This window comes from Vidua chalybeata, chromosome 15, assembly GCF_026979565.1.
Source record: "Vidua chalybeata isolate OUT-0048 chromosome 15, bVidCha1 merged haplotype, whole genome shotgun sequence".
Taxonomy (NCBI): domain Eukaryota; kingdom Metazoa; phylum Chordata; class Aves; order Passeriformes; family Viduidae; genus Vidua; species Vidua chalybeata.
Genome location: NC_071544.1, coordinates 17,128,069 through 17,146,265, shown reverse-complemented (window position 1 = coordinate 17,146,265; position 18,197 = coordinate 17,128,069). Strand labels below are relative to the sequence as shown.

Below are 18,197 nucleotides of genomic sequence, written 5' to 3'. Positions count from 1 at the left end.
GTTCTAGATAAGGAAAAATAAACAACCTTGAGAACTCCATCCTACACATTCCAGACTTCCTTCTTTGCCTGCACGGGCTGGGAGAACAAGGACTTTTACACTCCTGGGGTCCCGACAAGCTGACCCCGAGACCCTGCTACAAACCTTCCTCATTCAAAGCAGCAGACACTGAATTTTCTCATTGCCTGGCAGGAAATGCCATCAGGCCCTGCTCTGGAAGATGCAGAAGTGGAGTTTGAGCTCGCTTAGCACAAATCAGTGTCCAGGGCAGGGAGGGACACCCGGCTCCGAGCGCTGACTGAGAGCAGCTCAGCTTTGGTCACACCAATTCCCTGGAAGCTGTTCCCTCCAGGAATTCACGGGCAGCAATCAGAGGCTCCCCCACCGTGCTTTTCATCACAGCTCATCAGAGATTGGGATGGGGCAGGGGAGAGGGCAGGGAGAGGCTGAGATGGGAGCAGGGAACGGATCCGGCCTCAGTGGAGGAACTGACGTTGCAGTTTTTGCCCTGCTCGTTTTACAGTAAATAAAGAATTAAGGAAGATTGCTGGGAATGTGTCCATTCAGGCAGCAGCTGAATTTCCTGTTAATTGCTTTGGGAGTGAGGGAGGAGGGAAAAGTGTGGAGACATCACAATGAGCAGCGAGTGCCTGGTGAGTACCCAAAGCCTTACTCTGCACGTGTGTTGCTATTGATGGAAATAGAGATGTGCTCTCACAAAAACCCCTGCTTAGTGAGCGAGGGTGAACACAAAAAATAAATCCGTCTCTCGGGGAGGCAGAGAGTGCAGAGTAATTTATCGTGGCATTTGTTTTGGAGGAAGGAGTGGCACCAGGTTTTCCCTGCACCGGTGCCACGAGCAGCACAGCCCCAGTTCCCCCAGTGGCTCCCACTGCCCTGAGACTGGAGCCAGCTGAGCGCAGGGAGAGGAGGGGGCCGGCATGAAAAGGACCAGCCCAAATCACAGAAATCACAGAAACATGGGATGGTTTGGGTTGGAAGGACCTCAAAACTCTTCTATTCCACCCCCTGCCATGGCGGGGACACCTCCCACTGTCCCAGGCTGCTCCAAACCCATCCAACCTGGCCTTGGGCACTGCCAGGGGTTCAGGGGCAGCCCCAGCTGCTCTGGGCACCTGTGCCAGGACCTGCCCACCCTGCCAGGGAGGAATTTCCTCCCTGCATCCCATCTAAACCCACTCTCTGCCAGTTGAAGCCATTCCCTGTGTCCTGGCACTCCAGATTAACCCTGTCCCGTGCCAAGCCTGGCCTTGTCCCTGCACCTGACAGGCAGCTCTGGGTTCACAGGGAGGGGAAGCTGCTGGGAAACCTGGAGATGTTTGGATCTTCATGCTGGGTGCACTCGGGAAGGGGAAGGAGAACCTGTGCTAACGTCACACCTTTCCAAGGCAGCCAGGGCAACCAGCAAGAAGGGGCTCTGAACAGGGAAGCAGGAAACCCTGAGCTGACACAATCTCCTGCCCTGTTATCTGCACCTTTGGTTTATTATGTTTAATCAGGCTTTTGATCTGGAGGAAGAACATCCGAAGAGAAAACGGCACCAAAATCTTTTGTCGGCACCAACTTTGCAGATCCAACAAAACCTCAGAGCGACATCAAGTCAGCAGATCCAGCAAACAGCTTTTCTTTGGGATCTTGCCTTTTTCACAGAAAATCACATTACACTGCAATCAGACTTTTCCAACAGGAAGTTCCCATTTGTCACTTAAAAAACCAACTCACTACCAAGCAAATCTGTCATGCAGTTGTTTCAGCTCTGTATTTCTTTTCAGGCTGTAAAGCAGATTCTGAGGCCACGGAGAGAGGAATCAGATGGAGGAAAAGGCCTGGAAGAGACCCTGAGGAGCAGTTTAAGCAGACCCAGCTATACTTCACCCTGCTGTGGATGACATTTGGAGATGGAGGTTCCACATTCTCATTATGCAGGCTCCCAGGGGAAGCACATGTAGGGATTCTTCTAGGCTCTCTCCTAAATCTTCCTTGCTGCATTTTATTGCTGTGACTTCTTTTCCTGCCCTCGACAGACTGCGTTTATTCCTCTTGCTGCAGACACTGCTGCATCTGCACGGTGGACAGCCCTGGCTGTGCTGGCACTGCCCCAGAGCCCCCCTGCCCCAGCTCTGCTCGTTTCTGAGAGCTCCCAGACCCCTCCCGTGCCTTTCCTGAAGTGCAAACCTGAAAGGAGCACTGGGAGGGAGGATTCCTGCCCTGCTTCCCACATCCCACCCTCTGGATGGGCGCTGCTGCTGGGTTTGCCCTTCTCCAGCATTAGCTGAGGGGTTTGCTGATTCCCTGTTCTCTCTGTGTGACTTCCATGTCCTTTTCCATGCAGTACCTTCCTAACTGATCACGGAATCACAGCATGGGGTGCATTGGAAGGGACCTAAATCCCACCCAGTGCCACCCCTGCCATGGCAGGGACACCTCCCACTGTCCCAGGCTGCTCCAAACCCATCCAACCTGGCCTTGGGCACTGCCACGGATCCAGGGGCAGCCCCAGCTGCTCTGGGCACCTGTGCCAGGCCTGCCCACCCTCACAGGGAACAGCTTCTTCTCCAGGCTGAGCAATCCCAATTCTCTCAGCTTTTCCCAGTCCTCTTGGCCTTTTCTCCATCCTCTCCCCGTGCAGTCAGTGACTCCTGCCTTGGCACAGCTCATCCTCACCAGCTCCATGGATCTCCTCGTGGAGATCCTTCCCCACCAGACACCCAGGGATGAACACAGACTCCCAGAGAAAGCCTCAGGAGGGAGATGGGAATTTTGCAGTGATCCACCTTCCTGGATTCTCAGGAGCTGTGGGCACTCAGCTGGGACAAGGCTGGCCCCACCCGAGGCTGAGAGGAAGCAAATTCCCAGTTCCTGCCACGGGACATCTGCACCTGGGGCACCTGGGGGATGCAAAGCTCCATGGCACAGCTCCTGCAGCTTTCCATGGCTGATGTGAATTCCAGAGCTGTGGGTCCTGCTGCAGAGGCCATCCCACAGCCATCTCTCTCCAGGGTGCTTTTCCTGCTGGTGTTCCATTTAGCTGGCTTTTGTTAAGTGCTCATCACCTAAAAATGTTTCCATGAGCCAGGACTGGAGCTCTCAGTCTCTCCTGGGTTGCCTATTTTTGGATCCTTGATCTGGGCTCTCGTTGCTGATTCTTTTCGTGTGTGTTTGTTTTTAAATAAACAAAAGCTGGAACAATAAATGTCTGGGCACGCAGAGAGTAGTGAGGGATCAGGTGTTTGCTGAAAGGAGGGATGTGGAAAAGAAAGGAACTGCCTGGGAAACGCTGCAGAGACCTCTCAGCTCCTCTGTCAGGGAGGGGAGGGCAGGGAGTCCTTGGGATGCAAACAAACACAGATGAGCCAATCCAGAATTAATCTGCTGCCACCGTTAGCATTATTGCTAATAACAAGCAGTGGGGTGTGCTCACAGCCCTTCCTCAGTGCCAGAATTCCATGCAGCAGGAATTCCTGGCTGCTGGAAAGCCTTCCTCTGCTCCAAGCTTTTCTCCTCTGAGCTAACAACTTCCCTGGCACTCCCACCTTACAGATATTTGTGCTCACATTGCCCTGACCTCACCCCACACTGTCCCCCACAGGTGAACACCCCCAGATTTCTCCTCCCTTTTAGCATTTACATGGTAAATGGCTATTCCATGGGGCAGGGAAGTCCTGAGCTGAATGGGCAGAAGGAAATCCCTCCTTCCTCCACTTCCCTATTCCCTGGTTGTGTTTTAATCATCCCCGAGCAAGCTCTGCTTGCTGTGTTTTATTAAAAGCAAACACAAGTGCAGAAGGGCTGCTTGTTTTCCTCCCCGAGCTGTAATAGAAGGGATCTGATCAATAAAACAACTCAGCCAAGGAGAGCCCATGGAAAACGGGGCACTCATAAAAGGCATCTTTGCAATTAGTTTTTATCAGCTCCATGATTTTCTGCTGACCAAGGAGGCTCCTAAGCTCAGAGCAGCAAGGAGATGCTTGCTCTGCACTTCCCTGCTGCCCCTGTGGTCCAGAGCAGCCTGGGCCACTTGGTCTGGTTCCCACGGAGAGATTTGGGAAGCTGCAGAGCTGAATCTCCTGTGCCTGTGGCAGTGGGTCCATGTGCAGCAGGGCCTGGAACTCAGAGCCAAGAACAGGGAGGGGATGAAGGCAAAGAGGAGGAGGAGGAGGGAAAGGGAACTTCATTTTCCACAGCAGGAGGGAAAGGAAACTTAATTCCCTTAATTTTCACAGCAGCACAGGCTCTTGGGGGCTTGCCTCTGCCACAGGACCTGTTCCACTGTCGAATTTCCATTCCTGCCCCCGACTGCCTGGCCAGTGCCTTCTCTCCCCTGGAGTCTGGTGATAGCTCAGCAGATTTTGTTTCTTGGAGGGTTCAGTCTAACTCTGTGTTCCCCTGTTTTGACTCTACCATTTGAAGCCAGCAAAGCCACTGAACACAACATTCTGGTGGCTCTTGGAAGATGCTTTCCCTTCATCCTTACCCCCCCTGCTATTTGCTATTGCACAGATCCCTTTAGCCTCCCTTATCAGACACCTACATATTCTAATTCCTAATTTATATTCATTGCTGCAACTTTCCCTTATTTTTCTGGGGACAGTGTTGTCTGGGTTTGGGTTTCTGTTTTATTTCCTTTTTCTCTTCTCTGCCGAATGATAAAAATTCTGCTCGGCAGTTTTTCCTGTTAGGGAAAACATGTTTTTGTAACAATCCCATGGAGGGCCCATGAAGAAGAAACACATTCCACTGCCTTGGCTCATCTAAAATCAGCTGCAGCCTTGAGTTCTGTCCCAGAGCTCTGAGAGGGGCTTGAATGGTGGCAGCTTTGGCTTCAGTGACATCAAAGCAGCAATAAAGAGCCAAATCACCCCAGACATCGTCCTCGAGCTTTTCTGGTCCATGTGGAACCAGCCTGGCTCTCACCTCACCAATCATTTCACCACCAGGGCCCAGCCCAACACCCTCTGGCTGAGCTGAGGAGCCCCAGAAGAGCCAGGGCACCTCAGAACAACTTCTGGGATGATGAGCATGGAAAAGCTCATCGCTGGATCCAGAGCTTCAGCTGCATCCTTCGAGTCCTCTCAGGAAGACCTCTGAGAGATTGTTTAATTGTGACCTTCCCGATGTTAAAGCAGCCCTGGCACACCACAAAACAGGGGATTCATGAGGCCACATTAACCCTTCTGCACCTGGGGGAGGTGTTGTGAGCTTTCCATGGGTGCTCTGAGAGCACATCAGCTGCTGGCAGGGATAATGTGGAATTTTAGTGCTTTTGAGGACTCCCAAGCACAAAGGTGGAAGCCTCAGGCAGGTGTGGACACAGCTCAGGTGTGTTCAGAGCCACTGCAGGCACTGAGAGGAGAGAGGAGGACGTGGTTTGGGGAATGTTTGGGTGGACAAAGGGCCTGAGAAGGAGCAGTGCCTGTGCCCCTGCTGGGAGGATGAACGGGGAGCTGCTGGCCCAGGCAGAGCTGGCCGTGCCTCACCCGTGACTGCCCCATTCCCTGTCCCCACAGGCACTGGTGGGGGGGGACAGGACGTGTCTGTGCCACCTCAAACCAAGCAGGGGACAGTCCAAGCCAGCAGTGACCCCCCTGGCTCAGGGGGTCCTGCTGAGCTGGGGCACAGCCCTGGCCCTGCTGCCCTGTGCCAGCAGCCCTGGGCTTGGGCTGTGCCCCCAGTGCAGGGTGCTGCTGGCCCAGCCTGGGATCTCACAGAGCCCATTTTCTCACAGAGCCCATTTTCTCACAGAGCCCATTTTCTCACAGAGCCCATTTCCAGAGGTGTTGGGTCTGTGCAAAGCTCACCGACTCCAAACAAACTCGTGGGGGTGAGGGCAGCGGGGGGGAGGTGGGGATGAGAGTCACTGAAGGCAGGGCTCTGAACTGCTGCCTCAGCTCGGGGAAACACAGACCCAGAACCCAGAGCAGGAGAACGATCTCCCTGCTCAGCCTGGTGCTGCAGGTCCAGCTCCAGCCCCTGTGCATCAGCCAAACCCAGGCACGGCTCTGCAAAACCCATCTGGGAATAGCCAAACCCTCCTGGCTGCACCAGGGCAGGGCAAAACCACCCAACATCACCCACAGAGAGGGGCTGAGAGTGGCTTTTCACCCTCAGCTCCCCATGCCAGGCTGGGGACAGGAGCCTTGTGCTCTCTAGAGCAGCAGCATCTCCTCATGAGCCTCAGGGCCACTGCACCTCCAGCGATTTTCTCTAATTGTTTCCCTAATCACATCAAATTGCCCAAGCTCCATTCGTGTTCCTGCAGAGTAATTTGCTTCCCCCCAGGCCCTGCCGGGCCGTGTCTCTCCCTGCAGCCACTCCTCAGGGCTGAGGGGAGCCTCAATTACATTATGGGCTCTAATAAAAATAAGCCTAATGGAATTACACAACAAGACCAGATTAAAGCCAGCTGCTTTGCAAATCCTGCGGTTGGATTGGTGTTAGCTGAGGGAACAAGCACATGGATCATCCCTCGCCCACCCTCTGCCCCAGGTGGGGCAAAGGTAACGTCTCCCTGACAAATAATAATAATGTAAAGGTAGTCCCACAAAATGTGCACCAGGGAATGCCAGGAAACAGAAGTGCAAGGAGTGAAATGCAAAAGCCATGAAGCACTTTCCCCTCTTTCCCATAAACTGCACCACAATGAGGTTCTTCACACTCTGCTTCCTCGGGGGATCCACCAGGTTTACAAAGAAACATTGGCACATTTAATCGGGTGCGTTGGTCTTTTTAGAAAGAGTCTCTTTTTTTTTGAGAGACTCCAAAAAAGGAACGGGGCACAGGAATGACAAGGTCAGAACAGGGGATAGTCTCTAACCTGACTCTCATCAGTGTCTTTCTCTGCAAATGGGCAGGGAAGCCCAAAGTGGATATTAATTAGTGGTGTTCCCATGAGAGATTTTCTTTAACCCTCAGAACTTGGCACTGTCACCCCAGATTTTAGCCACGGGGTTCTCAGGATTTACACCAACATTCACTGCAGTCACAGAATCTCAGAATCATTTGGAAAAGCCATCCCAGCCCATGGAGTCCCAGCTCTGCCCCATCCCCACCGTGTCCCCAGCCCAGAGCACCGAGTGCCACCTCCAGCCCTTCCTGGGACACTCCAGGGATGGGGATCCAACCCTCCCTGGGCAGTTCCAGGGCCTGAGCACCCTTTCCATGGGGAAATTCCTGCTGATCCAACCTGATCCAGCCTGAATCCTTGTGGATGCCCAGGCAGCTGAAGGCAGAGGGGCTCCTCAGTGGAATGACTCCGATTATTTCCATTTTGCCTCTGTGAACAAACCCACCCAGGGGCAGCCCTGCCCTGCTTCCCCAGCCCTGCACAGCAGCAGGTGCTGGGGGATGGCACTCTCCTGCTTTTCCCTCCATCAGCAGCTGTGCTTCCGAACACAAACACACAGGGGGCATTTCCAGGGTGTGCAGTGTGACAGTGGGATGTGCAGGGCGAGGTGCTGCCCCCTCACACCCTCCTGGCACTCATTCCACCCCCTCCCACTGCTCCTGCAGCCAGGACAGAGTCCCCACAGAGGACACTGGGGTCCTCACCTTGTCCTCCTCCTTGTGCCCCCCATGCTGCTGTCTCCAGGAGCAGAGGAGTGTGGAAAGCAGGACAGAGCTGTCCTCAGAGGCGAGGTGGGCAGTTCCCAGCTCCTCTTCAGCCCCACTCCCAACACAGGCTCCTGCATCCTCCGTCCCACATCCAGCTGCATCTCCCCTGAATTCACCTGGAAACTCCTTCCACGAGTTCCAGGTATTTCCAACCCAAAGGGCTCAGCCCCGCTCTGGCTGACACCTGTCCCTTGCTCTTTGTCCTGCCTGGCACTTCCTGGAATACCTGGAAAAGGGGAGCAAACGTGGAAAACTCGAGGCATGCCAGCTGGCTCCAGAGGATGGAGATGAGGAGAAGGGGGGGGAGCAGAAGCACTGCTGGCACTTGCAGGAGCACAGTTGGCACAGAGGAGCTGAATGTACGATCTTGGAGACTTCCTAGAATGAGCCAACAGGCTCAGTCAGAGCACTCTTACTTTTAAATCAGTGTTTACAAAGTCCTGGGCAAACTCAGCTATTTCTGTCTGTCCCAGTCAGAGCCTGCTTGAGGAAATAAGACAAACACACCTTGGTGTAGAAAGAGTTATTATTTAAGCAAACTCAGCCTGACTCATGTTTGTTTTCTAACGGCGTTATTGGACAGCACTGACAGAGCCAAGGTCAGGCTGGCAGAGGGAAGATCTCAGAGGAGAGGAAGGTCGCAGCAGTCCCCATTCCTGCTGGGAATGCTCCCATCCCTGGCTCCCTGTGTCCTGGGGACACCAAGGAGTGGCACTGCACACCTGCTGCACATCCCTGGATGCCTTCCCTGGAGAATGACCTCAGCCAGAGCATCCATCACCCTCTGCTACGCTGACAAAATCCAAATAATCTCCTAAAAAGAGCCACTCTGCCTTTGCCAAACAAAACCAGCCAACTGCAGTAACAGGGGACAGGGAAAAATCATCTTCCTTCAAGAAACACTGGGCAGTATTCCCATTCAAAGGAAAGCATTTTGGGTTTAAGAAGAAATGAAGTCACAATGACATCACACATTTCAAAGCACGCTCCAGGCTCCGAAGCTGGCAAACCAGGACTTGGCTCCTTCCTCACTGCCCTCAAGCAGCACAAACTTGCAGCTGGGTAATGTTTTAATTACTCACCCTTCTATCAAGTTTCCGAGGGTGAAGTTTGTTTTGGAGCGCGGGGAGATGCCCCAGGGCTTGAGGAAGTGACACTGTTCGGTCACTCACAGGCACAGCTCTGTCTGTCCCCGAGTGGGATCCACAAACAGCACTCCCAGCACCTGAATCAAAGCATCCAGGCTTGGGCAGGACTCCTGCGAGCTTCCCTCACCCTGGAGTAATTCTGAGCAAGCTTCAGCAGCAATGAAATGATTTAACCTCAGTGACACGAGCTTGGAACGGATACAGAGCCCGGGGAGCCCCAGTGTGAGCGAAGCCTTTGCACTCTGGACCCTGGCACAGCACAGAGCTGCCCCGGTCCTGGAAAACACCTTCTTCACCACACAATCACACAATAGTTAAGGCTGGAAAACCCCTCTGAGATCCTCGAGTCCAGCCTTCCCCCAGCACTGCCAAGGCCACCAGTGAGCCGTGTTCCCAAGCGCCACAACCTGCCCGTCCTCGCATCTCCTCCAGGGACATCCATTCATCCCCACTTAAGCAGTTTCCCACTCGTGCAGAGCCCGCCGAGCCTCCCCTCCCGGTGACTTCCCCCGTGCCAGGGGCTCCTGCTCTCTGCCCACCTCAGTCCCGCTCCTCCTGCGGCTCGACGCTGCCCGTTCCAGCACTTCGCTGCGCACGGGAGCCGCTCATCCCAGCGGAGCCGGCGGCTGCTGCTCGCTGCCACCTTCACCTGTGCGACCACGCACCGAGCAGCCTTCCCTCCGCTCCCCCCAAGCGCCCCGGGGCTCTGCGCGAACCCGGGGGGCAGCGCACCCGGGCGACACCGGGCACTGCACCGGGGGGACATCGGGCACTGCACCGGGGGGACATCGGGAACTGCACCGGGGGGACATCGGGAACTGCACCCGGGCGACACCGGGCACTGCACCGGGGGGACATCGGGCACCGCACCCGGGGGACACCGGGCACTTGACCGGGGGGACATCGGGCACCGCACCCGGGCGACACCGGGCACTGCACCGGGGGGACATCGGGAACTGCACCCGGGGGACACCGGGCACTGCACCGGGGGGACATCGGGCACCGCACTGGGGGACATCGGGCACCGCACTGGGGGGATGCCGAGCACCGCACTGGGGGGACGCGGGGCACAGCACTGGGGGGACATCGGGCACCGCACCCGGGGGACACCGAGCAGCGCCCTGGGGGGATGCCCGGCACCGCACCCGCACCCGCATCACCCCCGCCGCTGCCGAGGGGCGCTCCCGGGGCGCGGCCGGCGAACAGCTCCCCCCGGAGCGGGTTTGCCACCCTCCCCAGCGGAGCCGCCGTCCGCCCGCTCCCTCCGCCGCCCCCCTGCTCACCGTGGCCGGGGCAGAGCCCCGCGGCGCCCGGCGCGGCTCCCCCGGCGCGGCCGCTCATCCTGGCGGGATGGGGCAGAGGCTGCCGGCGCTGCCCAGGTGCGGATGCGGTCTCTCCTGCGCGCCCAGGTGTGGATGCGGTCTCTCCTGCGCGCCCAGGTGCGGATGCGGTCTCTCCTGCGCGCCCAGGTGCGGATGCGGTCTCTCCTGCGCGCCCAGGTGCGGATGCGGGGCTGCGCTCCTGCCCGAGGCTCCGCGGGCAGCGCCCGCCCCCGGCCCGCCCCGCACGGAGAGCGGGGGTGCCCGGCCCTGTCCCCGCCCCGCCCGGGGAAAGCCGGGGCCGTCTCCCCGAGACACCAACCCCGAGCTCGCCACGAGTGCCCCGGGAGCCGTGCGAGCGCTGTGGGCAGGGCAGCTCTCCCTTTATCCCAGTGAGTTCTCGCCGATGCTTCTCCCTCGCTTTCGGAGCAACTTCAGGGATCGGTGGCTTGGTTTGATTGCTTGTGTGCAGAAGGGAAGCGGAGCAAGCCGATCTTGCTATAACTTGGTCGATTGGAACCGCTTTTTTAAGATCTGAAGGGTCTTGGCAAAGATCTTTCAATGGATTTCTCAAAACAAACAAAAAATTGGCGGTATTTCCAAGCACGCTGCGAAGGCTTTTCCAGTTGCAGCATCAGTCCAGCTCCTCTGACTTTATTGGAGCTTTGGCAGATGAAATCTGGCCCTGACACCCTGAACAGAGCTCAGTCTTGGCAGAGCAGGACACCACAACCAGCTCATCAGCTGAACTTTTAAAATACCCATTGAAATAAACCCAGCACAAACCCAGGACCTGAGCAGCTCCATCTCCAGGTGTGCTCACCTTCACCTTTTCTTCTGCAGTTTGGGGTTTGGGGGTTTCAGGCTGCAGTGCCTTTGTACAGTCACTGCAGGGCTGGGATTTCTCAGAGATCACTGGATTCACAGGGAGATCCAGAGCACACTCAGGGTCAGAGATGGAATTCGGTTTGGAGCACCTCCATGACCTTTAATCACAGCTGAGGTCCTTGCCCCTGGAAAAGGGACATCTCCAGTTGTGTGTGGATGCAGGAGAAAGCAGAGCACCCACAGAAGTGCAATACCTGCTGCCTGCTGACAAAATACATCGAAAAAGTAAATGTATATTAAACACATGATCAACTTGTTTGATAGGACTCGATTATTTAAGATCTGGAGGGCTTTAGCAAAGATTTTTCAATGGATTTCTCAAAAATTTGGTGGTGTTTTCAGGCAGTGCAGGCAAACACCACCCAGGCGTGCGTGCTGCATGTGTTTTGTCCATCGCTATAGAAACTGAAAGACAGAGAAAGAATAACATTAACCAAAGTAAACCACATCCAATCCATGAAGAAACACCTTGTCACGGTGTGGATTTTCTTAGACTCAAAGGACCAAAACCAAAGTGAATGGAGCTGGTCTGAGTGGAGCTGTTAAAGAGTTCCTGAAACAATTTCGGTTTGCCTGCATTTTCCTCTCCATGGTACTGATGTGAGTTTTCTGGACATTATTGGTATTTACTAGTAGTAGACACTAGTGGTAGCTACTCACTAGTGTAGCCTGTAGCTTTAATGATGAATTTATATATAAATTATTAATGGAGCAAACAACTGTAATTCTTCCTGGCAAGATCTGAGTGCTCAGAGCAGCTCCTCACCTGCCTTCCGAGGTGTTCCCAACCAGGATCTCCAGCAGCACCTCCTAAAGGGGAAAAATGGCACAAAGGGGAAATCAGAGTGTGGAGCCCTGAGCCAAGCCCATCCTGAGTTAGCAGGAGGGGGAGAACTGAGGTTAAATGGGTTTCTGTGCTCTCCTTCCACTGCTTGAGTGGGTTGAGGGCCAGCAGTGCTCTGGGGCAGGGTTAAAGCTGCTCAGGGGAGGGATTTGGTGCCCGGAGAAGGCAGAGCCCAAACCCCTTCCCTCTCTGGCTGTTCTGAACCCGAGCCATGCTGAACCCCAGTGCTGTCCCCAGCTGTGCTCATGGTCCATCCCACCTCCTCTCAATGCACCTTCCTCTCCAGGACTGGCAAAAGTTTATTCTGCCTGAACGGGATTGCCAAAAAAAAAAAGGAATTAAATTTTTAAACAGGAAAATTGGAAGGTATTAGAGAAGGAGATAAAGCACTGGAGGGTTTTTTTTTTTTTTTTTTCCTGTCCTGTTTTTCCCCCCCGCCTCCTTTTCCTCCTGCTCTAACAATGATGAATCCCAGGATCTGGTTGAGAAGGAGAGTGGCTGAGTGATTCATCGGGACTGAATCACAGTCGCTCTGCAGAGGAATTCGCCGCCGCCGCTGCCGCAGGTGCCGCTCCAGCCCTGCCCTGGATCCCTCCCTGCTGCCCCTGAGGAGCAGAGAGGGACAAAGGCAGCCCCAGGGGCAGCTCTGGCTGTGCTCGCCCTGAACGCGCCGCGCTCTCCTTTGCCCACGTGGGAGGGATTTTATCCAAAAGGGATACATGGATTTTCTGAGGGTTTTACCCACTGCTGGATCACGCAGCCTCCCACTCCCCCGGGGAAGAACTTTCCTTCTGTTCCATTTGCAATGCAAGCTCTCCCCCTCCCTCTCAGCGATTCCCCCACTAATCCTGGGGTACAGCAGCAGTTGGTACCCAGAGCTAGGCTGGAAAGTCGGGATGCAGCAGCCGAATTCCTGGGGTTTCCCAGTGCTGGGATTTTCTGAGGGACATCAGAGGAGAGGCAGGGGGAGAATTCTGGTCTGCAGCTGATTTACAGCATCAGCTGGGTTGATGCTGGTCCTTACACAGAATTTTGTCTCCCTGTTGTCACCACCTCCTCTCTTCCCATTCTTCACACCCAGAACACTCCGGATTGCCAGGAATCCACATTCCCAGGCTCCTGCTGAAAGTGCTCGGCCAAGCCGAGGTGGGGGGGACCAGCTCGAAACTGAAATGGTCAGAGAGAAGAGGGTCACCCTGGTGATTCCCAAACGGAGAGCTTTTTAAATAATCCAACTCTGCCATCTGTGGTAGGAGCCCTCCCTGTCTGCAGAGCACTCTGATCTGCTCCCACAGGTTATTTATAGCTGCAGACACAGATCTAAAACCCAGTTTAAGGCAGGTCTGACTTTTAGCTATAAAGCAGAACATTTGGGTCATTTTCACCGGTGTAACTATCACTGTTCATAACACAGACGTTGTTAGTTCAGCTTTCACTGGAGGGGCACAGAATTATTTGGCAGGCATTGAAAGACCCTCTCAGAGTGACCCTTGGAGATATTTGTTATCTCAGGACCAAAGGTGGAACCAAAGCAAGGTGCAACCATGTCAGCATCATCTGGAGAGTCAGAGCTGGAGGCAAATTCCACATTCAGAGTCTGTGGGCTGGGAACCACTAAACAACCCCTCAGAAATGTAAGGATGAGACTCCTCCTGGGAGAGCTCTCCGAGTCCTGGGCCATCTCAATTTCTCTCTGTAGGCCACACAAGTGTGACAGAACTTTCCATCCTTTTCTTGTAACTGGTTTTCCCCCCCCCCTAAAATCCTATTTCCAATGAACAATTTGCACTTGGTTCTCTGCTCCAGCGAGGAAGTTTTGGAAGAAAAACAAAAGGGAAGCAGGAACCCATCTCCTGCCATCCCCCCAGGGCCAAGGGGTGGCTGGGGGTTTGTCCTTCTGCCCTGCAGAGCTCCTTCCCTTCCCTGCCAGAGCACAGGGATGAATTCCCGGGATGTGGAGCCCTCCTGGGCTGCCTCATTTCCATGCAGATGAGGCTGTGTGTAATTCCATGTGAGTGTAATTCCGTGTGAATACAGATAACTGATGCGCCTGTGAATAAGAGAGCTGAGTGAATCATTCATCATGGATTATTGATAGGATTCATTTTACCTCTTTTTCTGCTCTCAAGATGCCCACAAGCCCCCCCCTCCCCCCCGAATTTATTTTCCCCCTCTTTTATGGAATATTTCTGGAGACAAAGTAGATTAAAGCCGAGTAATTTTTCTCCTCTTTGCTGGCCTGAATGAGATGTTTGCTGTCAGGTTAACCCTTGCAGACTCCCCCTGGCAGTGCCTTCCCTGCTGGCATCACAGCCCTTGGGCTCACACTGGTTTTTTTAACATCAGCTCTTGTCCAGACAGGACCCCCCCAGTTCTGTGTGCTCCTGTGTCCCCTCACTGGGTGGGACAAAGGTCCTGCCCTGTCCGAGCGTGGCTCCCTCCACCCCCAGCACCGCGGGGATGGTTTGGGGTGATTTTCCCCAAAAAGGCCCAGGATTGCTCCCTGGAGATGGCTGCACACCCTGCTGGGGCCCGAGGCTGCTGTTTCCATGGCAGCACGTCGCCAATCCCACTTGGGTTGAGCAGGAACCAAAGAAAACCTGCAGGGAGACTTCCCCCTGCCCACCCCTGCCCTCGGGGACCCTTTGCCCCCCCGGGAACCTCAGGCTGCTGCTGTGGCTTTGTCCTCCGAGTTCCCTGGGCTCCTGGAGCTGTGTGAGCAGTGGCTGTGGTTTTTGGGGCTTCTGTGAGCTGCAAAACCAATTTCCCAAATCCTTTACCTGCTTAGTGAGGCAACATCACTGATATCATCACTGATACCATACTGATATTGCCGATATCATCACTGATTATTAAATCCCTCTCAAAAATAAAAGGAAAAAGCAGGAGAGTTCTTTATTCAGAGCTGTTCAAAGAGATGAGAAGAGCCTGCAGGTGGTTTGCAAACCCTTCCTGCCAACCCCCAGAGGTAAAACCAACCTGTGCCCAGGGCAGGGAGTCCTGAGCTCAGCTCCTGCCAGGGCTCCACTTCCCAGAATGGGAATCTTTCCTCACATTCCTTTCATGTTTCCAGGCTGACAGCCAGGGATCTGCAGGACAGGAGCTAAGCCAGAGCTGCCAGCCCAGAGCTGTGCTACCCACGGCTTTAGGCCAGGATTTGATAAGACAGACACAGGGCTTTTCCCCTCTCTGGCTGGACTCAAAGGCACAGCTGGGATCTGCACAACCAGCCCTGGCTCCAATAAATGCAGAAGACAATTCAGGATTTGCCCTTCCAGGAAACAAACACCAGGAGCTGCCCACCCAGATTTAACTCACCTCTTGTGCCACGTTTAACCTTCAGCCATTTTCACATCTCCTCTCTGCACTTTCCACCCTGGTTTGGGGAAAAATTCGTGGCAACATGCACAAAGCCTCGGAGGGAAAGGCGTCCTGCAGGTTCCCAGCCACAGCAGGGGTTTGAAGCTGAAAGGGCACAGGAGGATGGGCTGGGCACGGGGTGGGGAGGGCTCAGCAAGAGGAAATCATCTTTCACCAGCAGCAGCTGCTGGGCCTCCTCTCTGGGGCCACACGCAGTTATTTGCACAAATGCAGCCTCTGGAGTGACCAAAAAAAAAAAAAAAAAAAAGAGGAAAAAATTTTAAAAATAGAAAGAATTGGTTGTTTGTTGTCCAGCCACAGCCCAAGGGTGGGGACAGCCCCAGGGTGGGGACAGCAGTGTGGTGTGACACAACGGGGCCATCCTGTGGCCCGTGACACTCGGGTCACCGAGAGCCCTCACCTGCCCTGCTGTGGGAAACGGTAAAGGCAGGAAAACTTTCAGAAAGCTGGGAAAACAGGCAGAGCAGAGAAATTAGAGCTAGCTGCAGCTGCAAAGTCTGAAAGTAGAAAAGTTACAACGGTACAGCAAGCAAGGACATGAAACAACAGCTTGAGTTTTAGGCTTGGCTAAGGTAGACCTTGAGAGTGCAGGAAAATATGCTCAGCAAGGTAGGAGAAGGTTTTAAGCTTAATAATGGAGAATTGTGAATAGAAAGCAGGCAAACACTCTGTGCAGCAGGTGGAGGTGTGCTTTCAGTGGCTGGCTAGAACAACTGTGAGCTTCAGCAAAATGTGCTGTTGGCTAGGAAGTTTTACAAATGCTCTGCAGCAAAGAAATCTTTGGCTCTAGGTGAGCTTTGCCACAACCCCCTCATGAGGCTGACGCTGCAATGAAGCTCAGGGAACAAACCCCAGCAGTCCTGTCCTGTTTGTGCAAAACCCCGGCACACGCTGCCTTTGGGGTGTCATCATTTGGGCTAAAGCAGCCCCCCCCTGTCCCTGGGCCATCCTGTCCCCACCAGCTGCCCCCAGCATGGCAGGGGTGCCAGGGGACACCCCCCTGCCAGCTGCCACATCCACAGAAACATCTGGAAGAGAAGGCCAAGCACTGGCTGGAAGCTCGCAGATGCAGTTAAATGCCCTTTTCTTGATAAAGAATAAATTAATGTAAGGCAGAAAACACAGATTCCTTGGTGAGGATGGTCTGAAATAGCAACGACTTTGAGATGTCAGCGTTCAGCACTTTTATTTCTGCTTTGCTTTGGTGAACTTTGGGATCTGCTATGGGAGCCTCGGCTGCTGCAGGCTCGGCAGGTATTTCACAAGACATTTCATCTTTCTATAGAAACCACAATTGTACCTGCTGGAACACTCCCCAGTCACCAAAGAAAGAAAACAAAAGAGACATTTTCTTCTTGTTGCGCTCTTTTTTTTCAGCCTTTAAACTTAAAAAAGCACCTTTTCTGTAGCTCTTTTTCCATAGCTATGGAAAAACTATATACTGTTTTTTTATTTTAAAGGTGCAACAGCCATCTCCACGAACTGTTGTGGTTCCCAGGAGTTCAGGTTCACCTGCAAACCCTGAAACTGTGGAACATGAAACCAAAGTGCAGGATTTTTAATAACTGCCAAGGGCAGCAGGTGACCAGAGCTGCTCCAGGGCAGGTGGAACTGGAGTCCAGTTTAATGCTGGTGCTCGGAGCTCACCTCTCCTGATTCAGGGCTTTTAGTTCCTTTCCTGCCCTGCCATTTATCTCTTCCTTCTCCCTGCCCTCCTTTGAGCCTTTTCTGGCTCTCCTGGAGGCTGGGAATGCCAGAGGCTCTCCTTGCTGCCCGACAGGGGGGCACAAAGCTCTCCCTGCTCCTCCTGTGCCCCTCCTGGTGACCCTGTGCCACCTCCTGCCCGAGCTGGGCCACCAGCTCCACTTGGCACCGCTGGCCTTGTCCCAGGGCAGCTCCCTGCAGCTGAGCATCCAATCTCCTCCAGGCTTTGCTCCATTAATTACTGTTAATCTTGACAATGAACGTGTTTGTTGTTATTATTGCCCACTGGTGCCTCAGCCTCTGAGAGGACAGAGCACTGATTAACCAGGGGGGCTGCCAGGGGGGCAGAGCAGAGCCCTGGGCTGGGCCACGTCCATGTCCTGCCCCCGTTTTTCCTCAGGCAGGAGGGATTCCCCATGGAGAGGGTGCTCAGGCCCAGGGAGGTTTGGATGCCCCATCCCTGGAGTGCCCAAGGAAGGGCTGGAGGTGGCACTCAGAGCTCTGGGCACAGTCCTGGAGGGCTTCCCCAGCCTCAGGGGGCTCTCAGTGGCCACGGGCACAGCAGGGAGCAGAGCTCAGGCTCGGGATGAGGAGGGAGCATCAGCAGGCAGGGGGTGGCTGTCAGGCCCTGGGCAGTGGCAGGGCCAGCAGGATTTGTCACTGAAGGGAGTGGGGGCCTTGATCTGCCTCCCCTCCCTGATGGGCTTCCTGATTAAGGGCAGAAAAGTGACACAAAGTGGGACAAATTGGCTCCATCCAGCTCCTCTCCACCCAGGATGAAAAGGGGGCAAAGGGCAGAGGCAGTTCAGTGGCAGAGCAGCAATCACAGGAGGATTTCCCAGTCCCTGCCTGCCTCCTGTTCTGCAGGAGATCACAGAGACCTCAGCCACTGCTGCCTGTGAGGATCCTGGGCGCTGCAAGGATTCTACCCAGAGTAATTTTCCTCCTCACATCATCTCATCCTGTCCTTCCTCTTTTTCTGTCCCTCTGCAGGAGCTGGCAGCTCCTCCCAGGCCACTCTCTGCTGGCTCCTCTGTCACCAGGGCAGCTCCAGTGATGCTTTCACTGTCCCCAGCCTTGACTTTAATGCCAGCAAACGCAGTGCCATCACCTGCAGCTCGCTGCTCGCTCTCCCCAGCTCAGTTTTGTCTGCTGGGGAAGGGCACACGGGTAGATGAGCACATGCTGGCAGCACATTAATTGCTTTAGAGCAGTTAGAGAGCTGCAGAAGCAGCTTCTTGCCATTCCAGGGGCTGTTTTTCCAGGAGCAGGCACTGGGAG

At 54.5% G+C, this 18,197-nt stretch overlaps 1 protein-coding gene and 1 long non-coding RNA gene across 3 annotated transcripts in view; both read right to left on the bottom strand.

The window, feature by feature from the left end:
* Positions 1–10,195, bottom strand: part of HTR4 (5-hydroxytryptamine receptor 4) — a 72,653-nt gene extending 62,458 nt beyond the window's left edge. For both annotated transcript variants that reach the window (XR_008433628.1, XM_053956778.1), the window contains exon 1: positions 10,064–10,195. The gene's annotated coding sequence lies outside the window, so the exon portion shown is untranslated. The remainder of the gene's footprint in view (positions 1–10,063) is intronic.
* Positions 10,196–11,256: 1,061 nt separating this feature from the next.
* On the bottom strand, positions 11,257–15,192 carry LOC128795475 (uncharacterized). Its single transcript, XR_008433560.1, has 3 exons — positions 15,150–15,192; positions 11,754–11,797; positions 11,257–11,392 (listed from the first exon to the last, which is right to left on the bottom strand). It is a non-coding gene; the product is annotated as an uncharacterized LOC128795475 (long non-coding RNA).
* Between the last annotated feature and the right edge of the window lie 3,005 nt (positions 15,193–18,197).